Here is a 9,215-nt window from a genome sequence, read left to right as displayed (position 1 = left end):
CATTTTTAGGGGTCATGTCCGGTAGGTAAACCGAATCAATGAGGGACTACTACATGTGTTATCCTGCAATTCTCACAAACACATTAGTCCCTCAACCAGGTTTGTCGTCAATACTCCAAAACCAACTAGGGGTGGCACTAGATGCACTTACAAGCTTCACAAAGAGAAGTGTGAAGCATAAACATTTGACGAACAAGCATACTATTAAAGTTCAGATCCTTGTTAGGGTAGATAGGATGATTGTCAAGAAACCCTGGGACGAAATACATAGTGAGACCATTTTGGCACTTTATCTTGCGTCCCACAAGATGTTTTAGGTCCCCAGCATTAGTGCCTGAAGCTTTTGATTTCCGGCTGGAGACCTTTTCCTGCAAAAGAAAGTTAATTCTTCTTAGCCACCCACATCTTCAGGGGTGGCTTAGAAGCAATGAGTCTAAGTGTAGCATCTGAGAACTTTGGCCTTGGAGCCCTAGCAAATAGCCTTGCAAGAGGTGAATAATACTCACAAGAATAAGCAGAAAAGTTCTTGGTCTTATGAACATAGCGGTTTGAAGAAACATGCTAATATTCATAAGTCTGAGTATGGTTTCCCAACAAAACATTGGCGTTAGGGTGACCCTGGGGGGTCCTCTGTTTGTATGAATCCTTTGGACCGTATGAAGCCTTTGGTCTGGGGTTTGTCTTCTTCCCAGGTGGTGTCATGATGACATTCACAGGAAGCTTCTCAAGTCAACTTTTGGGCACCTAGATCTTCTTCAAAGGTGGTCCATTCCTGCAGTTAGTACCAATATACCTAGCAAACACTTCACCATTATGATTCTTAAACAACTTATAATTAGCGTGAAAGGATTCATCAATAATTATGGGGTTAGCACAAGTGAAGCCAGATAAGGTAGATGGGTCCACTGAAGGGTCCTTTGCAACAACCCATGTGGTTTTGGGGTACTGCTCAGGTTTCCAGTATGAACCATCAACATTCATTTTCCTCTCGAACCCAACACCCTCTTTCCTAGGGTTTTGGTTCAGAATCTGTTTCTTGAGGACATCACATAGTGTATGATGCCCTTTGAGGCTTTTGTACATGCCTGTTTCAAGCAATGTCTTCAACCTAGCATTCTCATCAGCAATGGTAGTGGTATCCTCGGAAAAGGGGTTAGTTACCACATCAGCAGTTGAAGATATTGCAACATTAGCAGCATTAGAACATTCAGCAACAGAGACATCATTATCATGCTCAAGACATTTTAAACAGGGTGGCACAAAGTCTTCCTGAGCGGAACTGATCTGTTGAGCGTGAAGTGAATCATTCTCTTTTTGAAGATCTTCATGAGATGCTCTCAGATTCTCTAGATCTTGCTTCCTTTGAAGATAATCATAAGAAAGCTTCTCATGAGTAGCTGAGAGAGTTTCATGACGACTTTCAAGTTCTTCATACTTAACGTGAAGATTTTTAATGTCTTCAATTAAGGACTGAGTTCGATTCATTTCCGCGTCCAATAGGTCATCGCTTTTGTCTAGCAACTTTTGAATATGTTCCATAGCAGTTTGTTGTTCAGTTGCAATTTTAGAAAGATTCTTGTAGCTAGGTTTGGATTCACATTCAGAGTCATCTTCACTAGATGTTTGAAAGTAAGCATCGCGTGAGTTTACCTTGGCACCTTGTGCCATGAAGTAGTAGTTCGTAGCAGAGTCGTCCTCATCATTGGCTTCAGCGTCGGCGACGTGACCATTGTCTTCAGTGTTGAAAATGGACTTGGCGACGAACGCCGAAGCTAGAGCCAGGCTTGCCACGCCTGAATCAGACTTCTCCTCAGACTCCACCTCCGCCTCCTCAGAGGCAGAGTCCTCCTCTGAATCCATTTCCCTGCCAACGAATGCACGAGCCTTGCTAGATGAGCTCTTCTTGTGAGATGGAGACTTTGATGAAGTCTTGGAAGAAGACTTTGAGGATTTCTTCTTCTTCTTCTTGTCGTCAGAATCATATTCCTTGCTCTTCTTCTTCTTCTTCTTAGATTCCTTGTCCCATTGAGGGCACTCAGAGATGTAGTGGACTGGCTTCTTGCATTTGTGGCATGTTCTCTTCTTGTGGTCATGACTGGAAGCCTCATCATTTCTTGAGCTGGATCTTGAAGACTTTCCGAAGCGATTCTTTTTGGAGAACTTCTGGAACTTCTTCACGAGCATAGCAAGCTCCTTTCCAATGTCTTCAGGATCCTCAGAACTACAGTCAGATTCTTCTTCAGATGAGGAAACAACCTTTGCCTTCAAAGCACGGGTTTGGCCATAGTTGTCTCTCTTCTCAGATAGCTGGAACTCGTGTGTGTCGAGTCTCTCAAGTATGTCAGACGGGCCGAGATCTTTGAAGTCAGGGCGCTCTTGTATCATCAGGGCTAGGGTGTCAAATGAGCTATCAAATGATCTCAGAAGCTTCTTCATGATTTCGTGCTTGGTGATCTCAGTGGCGCCAAGAGCGCACAGCTCATTTGTGATATCAGTGAGGCGATCAAATGTGAGCTGGACATTCTCATTGTCGTTTCTCTTGAAGCGGTTGAAGAGGTTGCAAAGAACATCAATCCTTGAGTCTCTCTGAGTTGAGACGCCTTCGTTGACCTTGGACATAGCCAGTCCCAGACCAGCTTCGCAGTTTCCAGTGCACTCACACAACCATACTGCCCTTTGGTCAAATGACCACATATGATGTTCTTGGCGGTCGAGTCCAGTTGAATGAACTTCTTGACATCAGCAGCGGTGACACCTTCACCGACCTTGGGAACGCTTGTCTTGATGACATACCAGAGGTCGACGTCAACGGCTTCAAGATGCATGCGCATCTTATTCTTCCAGTAGGGGTAATCAGTGCCATCAAGGACTGGGCACGCAGCGGAGACCTTGATTATCCCTGCGGTCGACATAGCTAAAACTCCAGGTGGTTAAACCAAATCACACAGAACAAGGGAGCACCTTGCTCTGATACCAATTGAAAGTGCTAGTTATTGACTAGAGGGGGGTGAATAGGCGATTTTTATGGAAGTCTTCAAAACACAAGGTCTTTGAAGACAAATTGATGAGATGAACCTATTGATATGCAGCGGAAGATAGACTACACTAGACAAGCCATAGTCAAGTAAGCAATGTAGTGAAAGTACGAAGACTATCAGCAGCTAGGTAGTATGGATCAGAATGGAAGACAGTATGAAGCCAAACAGGTAATAGTCTTCACACAGTAAAGTCAATCAGATCAGACAAGCAAGCAATGACTTCATGAAGACAAACTGAAAGGTAAAGGAAGTTGGGGACAGAACCAGTTGCTTGGTGAAGACAGAGATTTGGTAGACCAGTTCCAGTTGCTGTGACGACTGTACGTCTGGTTAGGGAGGCTGAGATTGAACTCAGAAGACCGTGTCTTCACCTTATTCCCCTTGAGCTAAGGACACCCAGTCTTCGCCCAATCACTCTGGTAAGTCTTCAAGGTAGACTTCCAAACCTTCACAGACTTCGTTCACCGGCGATCCACAATGGCTCTTGGATGCTCAGAATGCGATGCCTAACCAGCTGGAGGATTATAGCCAGGAGGTAACCCGACCTGATATGTCCGAAATGACCCTGGGTCACTAAGGAACCGACACGTGTCCAATGGTCGGATTTCAAACACACGCAGCAGCTTGACTTGGGCTACAAGCAAAGCTGACTCATCCAGCTCTGGATAAGATTTGCTCTCATTGTCTTCGCTCAAAGACATGGGATTTTTGGTTGAGCATCACATCAGTCACTTTGACTTTGTTCACTTGGACCCCACTTAACAGTACGGTGGTTCCTATGACTCAATAAAGAAGAAAGGGAAGCTACGAAACAACTATGTCTTCGCACTCCATAGTCTTCAAGTGAATGTCTTCACATGTCATAATCTTCATCGTGAATGTCTTCATGAACCACCATTGTCTTCAATGTCTTCACACATTTTTAGGGGTCATCTCTGGTAGGTAAACCGAATCAATAAGGGACTACTACCTGTGTTATCCCGCAATTCTCACAAACACATTAGTCCCTCAACCAAGTTTGTCGTCAATACTCCAAAACCAACTAGGGGTGGCACTAGATGCACTTACAGTTTGCCATACATCATCTTCCGTAAGTAGCTTAAACAACCATTTGCCAAGTAGGGCCGTATTTTTAACCTCAACGTCATGAATACCCAACCCTCCTTGGTCTTTGGGACGGCAAACGACATTCCATTTGGCCAGTCGATATTCCTTCGTTTCTCTATCTCCTTGCCAAAAGAATCTTGATCGAAAATAATCCAATCGATGTAAAACTCCTTTAGGCAATTGGAAGAAGGAAATCATATACAGTACCATATTACTTAGCACTGAGTTTATGAGGACCAATCTTCCACCCAGAGATAACAATTTACCTTTCCAATTGCTTAACCTTTTTTGTAGCCTTTCCTCGATGTGTTTCCATTCAGCATTTGTGAGACGCCGATAGTGTATTGGTATCCCCAAGTAGTTGATCGAAAACTGGCCTAGCCCACAACCAAACAAATCAGCATACAAGTGAGCCTCGTCTTGGGCCTCGCCGAAACAATACAACTCACTCTTATGGAAGTTTATCTTAAGACCAGACAGATGCTCGAAAGCTGACAAAATTAATTTCAGATTTCTCGCTTTATCAAGGTCATGATCCTTGAAGAGAATCGTATCGCTGGCATATTGAAGGATAGAAAGACCACCATCTACGTGGTGATTAGCTACCCCATCAATTTGGCCATCAACCTTTGCTCGCTCAATCATGACAGCTAACATATCAGCCACTATATTAAATAGCATGGGCGATAATGAGTCACCTTGTCTCAATCTTTTCTTCATTTGGAAGTAGTGTCCAATGTCATCGTTGAATTTAATGGCCACACTCCCTCCAGAAACGAAGCTATGGATCAGAGCGCGCCACTCTACAGAGAAGCCTTTCATTCTAAGAGTCTGTTGGAGAAAAGACCACTTGACTTTATCATATGCCTTTTCGAAGTCAATTTTGAGTATTACCCCATTCAACTTTTTTTGATGCAGTTCGTGGACTGTTTCATGAAGGATTACAACACCATCTAGGATGTTTCTACCCTGCATGAACGCAGTCTGGGAGGGGCGAACCACATGGTCAGCCACTCAGTTTAGCCTAATCATTGCAACTTTCGTGAAAATTTTAAAACTAACATTAAGGAGGCAGATAGGTCTATATTGTTGTATCCTTACGGCTTCATTAACTTTAGGTAATAAAATTATCTCACCGAAGTTTAGGCGAAACAATTCTAGTTCTCCAGCATGGAGGTGGCCAAACAAGTCTAGAAGGTCCGGTTTTATAACCTCCTAGAAGTTCTGATAGAACTCAACTGGAAAACCGTCCGGACCCGGGGCCTTGTTGTGTTCCATTAGAAAAATCGCCTTCTTTACCTTCTAATAGCTCAGAGTAGGGAGCTATTAGAAGGTTATTTTCCTCAATAGAAACCTGGGGAATATCGTCTGTTAGGGACTCATCCATCGAGAAGTTACCCTCTTCTGGAGCCCTAAACAAATTTTCATAATAGTTAGAATGTAAGATTTAAGTTTCTCATGACCTTCAATCATACCCTCCTCTTGACTAAGAGAATGAATAAGTTTCTTTCGATGTCTGCCATTGGCTACACCATGGAAGTATCTAGTATTCGAATCCCCTTTGAGAATGAATTGAGAGTTTGAATGTTCTCGAGGACACATAAAGTTGTATTTTTTCAATCGCTCTGTTGGATCATGTTATATTATATGTGTGTTGTTTCAGTATTTTTAGAAACTTTTACACCGTCGAATACATAACTAGTTTTGTGGCTACACACACACCTCTTTTTTTTAATGGTCACCGGGGGAGGGGACCCCCCCCCACCTGAATATATTGCTCAAAAGCTGCCAAAGCTAAGAGTCACCTCTTAAGCTTTGGCAGATTCAGTTTATAAGGGAAACCGGATCAAAAACCTAAACAAATTGACCCCGTTTATGAGGAAAACCGGGCCAAAAACCGTACAGTAACAAAGTTACAAAAGATGAGGAAAAATGATGCCCAAGACAAGGCCCGACCTAACTAGCAGACTGAAGGACTAACACCAAAGGAGGCACAAGTATATGTGGGGTGTCGTGGAGGGGTCCCAATACCGAGACTAAGCAAACAACCTAACGCACCGCACCCGCGTGCAAACCGAACCTCACGACACAACTCAGGAGCAACCACAACCAACGAGTGACAACACGAACCTTGATTGGAAGCTTCGCCATGAGAATCCGGAATGGTTAGCAAGTTGGGGAGGCATCTTGCGTCATCGAAGAGCAAAGATGAACTGGAACGACACCAAGAGCACTAGGCTCACCACACCACAATGGCCACCAAGGGAGGTACTTGAACATGCACAACAACATGGCCGAAACGAACACCACCAAAGATGAACACATAGGAAGCAGGGCAACAGCCACACAGACCACCATCGACCCCAACCAGACGCACCGCCACCACCAACATTCCTTCAGCAAGCAACGGCCACACAACAACCATATTGACCCCAAAGAGGACGCCTTCAAGAAGGGCCGCGACGCTAGTTGCGCCGCCATCATGCGTACAGGAGGACCTGGACTAGGGGTTCCCCCGTGGTCTCGACGAGGAGGGTGCAGACAACAAAAACAATGACACCTCCAAGGAAGTTAGCGGCGCCTATGGGTCTCACATCGACAGTTTCTTCATTTTCCTTCGTCTTACTAAATCATACTTCCTCCGTCTCAAAATTCTTTGTTGAGTCATTTATTTTGAAACGGATGGAGTATTTGATTGTCCAGAGATCAAGAACATATATGGAGACAAGGGGGTCTCCTTGACAAATCTATATCTATATCTATACCTACTAATAAAGGGGCTATTGCTTCTTACCACCGTAATTTCGTCCGTAGTCGTCCGTCCACTTTGCCCAAAAAAATTCTATACCCGAGGTAGTACTAATATCCGTCAGTGTCTTCATAATTTTCGTCCATCCACCGAGGTTATTTTTCATCAGAATTTTCAGCGATTGCGTGCGTCGTGGCCCATCTTATCTTAGCCGTCCCAACGCAAAGAGAAGTGCAAGCACGAGGGATCGAACTCCCATCGTCCCGACCCAACGCAAAAATACTTGCAAGTACGAGGGATCAAACTCCCACGGTCCTGTTCAGGGTGTAAGGCTGCGGCCAGTTGAGCAACAACAAGTTTGTGTTTAAAAAATGTTTCGCCCTTTTAAGAAATAGTCCCACCTCGACCCCTTACATCCAACATATACCAGTTAATATACGTGTCAAATTTGCACATTCCAGAAGCTAGCTGCTGGATGACTACCATCTAGGAGATGAGATAGCGGATGTATATCAAAAAAAAGAAATAACGGATGTTGGCAAATTGCCATGGTGGAGTCCACGAGAGACACAATGTCTTAGGAAATCAAGTCCCAAGACCCAGCCGATTAAGACGCGGCCCTTGAGCGCTAAAGCTATAAAGGTTAACTGGAAAACCTGTAACTTTCCATCGAAAAAAAAGGGAATTAGAGGCACTTTGATACAAGGAAGATGCATGTATGTTACAAGGAGATCAGCGGAACTGATAGGTTGGATTACAATTTAGTATCTTCAATGTATAACATCTTCACAGCCTGAGAGTGCACATGTGCGAATATACCATTGAACTGCTATGTTGGAATAGTTACATTTATGAATTTTATGGTTGTGTTTCACTACAAAGAGCTAGAATCACCCGTTGTAAGTTTGTTGGCACATGTTTCTACGAATAGTGTGGAGGCAATTTATACACGGTTCATCTTTCATGTTGAGTAAGCATTTTTGACTCTCAACATGAAGCCAAAATTATGCACAAGTTTTTCTTTTGCGAGAAAATTTCCGATCTATTTATCAACCGTCAAGGCAATACAAATAACATTAGAGGTAAAAATTATGCACAAGTGGAAAACAAACCTTTAAGTAAGTTTACAAAATATATGCAAAAATACGCATGCGCATATGGATATATACTACATCTCTATTGTTTTGAGGTGAGCTAAAAAAAATTGAAAAAAATGAACAGATCATGCTTGCTGCAACTATTACTCCTCTCGATTGTTTTGAGGTTAGTTTGCTTGCTTTTTTAGAAATGGAGGAAGACCTCCGGCCTCTGCATCTGGACAATGCATGCAACCACTTTATTAATTATTCATACAAGTCCTTACAAAGAGATACAACAGTAAGTCTGAAGCCACCGTCTAAGCAACATCTGTTGATAAAGGGATGCTGATAGTCCGGGCCTAATACCACAGACCTCGCAGTCAAGCCTAACATCTAAGACCTGAGACCCCAACCTAGCCACTTGCCGGGTCTGGGGCACACACTCGTCCGGCGTGCTCTCAGAGGTCGCCACCGCCAACTGCCACCGCTCCATCTTCAGAACTGTGCTGGTGCATCAACCTTACTCGGTCTAGCTATCGTCGACGCCACCACGGCGCCCAACGGCACATCCTCCCTGCGCGCAAACAGCTGAGCACGTCGCGGTCGCCACTCATACACCTCGGCGCCATGCTGCCAAGTACCATCAGCCGACACGGCTTGAAGTCCTTGGAAGATCTGTCGTGCGTAGCACCTGCCGACCAGGCATGACAAAGCGTAGCACCTGGCGGTCAGACATGACTTGACATCTCCACCGAAGCTCCGTGGAAGACGAAACCGCTCCACTTCCTGCCTCTGACTTCTAGCGCTGCTCCACAAACGATGCTCCCAAGAGAGAAACGACACCGCAGTGCCGCCATTGTCCGATCTGGAACACCAGATCCTAGGGTTTCCCCCGGAGCAACACGAGTGGGTCGACAGTAGTTACACGACGATGCCTCCATCAAGGTAACGGCGAGAACACCGCCATCGCCTGCCGTCCGCTCGGTTTTCACCGGCAACCATGTCTTCCCTACTCGCAGCCGGAACTAGATGATGGATCTCGAGATCCGATCACCAAGCCTCTGGCCGGCCATCTCTGACGAAGAAGATGACCACCACCTCTACCAGCGTCACCACGCCGGGCACGCGTCGCCGCCGGCACCCCCATGGTGCATAGAGGCCGACAAGCCCCGACGAACACCACGCCTCGCCAGCCGCCATGGCCCAGACCCAAGCACCACCAGATCCAGATCGGATCGGGGT

The sequence above is a fragment of the Triticum aestivum genome, chromosome 5D, assembly GCF_018294505.1.
Source record: "Triticum aestivum cultivar Chinese Spring chromosome 5D, IWGSC CS RefSeq v2.1, whole genome shotgun sequence".
Lineage (NCBI taxonomy): Eukaryota > Viridiplantae > Streptophyta > Magnoliopsida > Poales > Poaceae > Triticum > Triticum aestivum.
Note: the sequence above shows the minus strand (reverse complement) of the source record.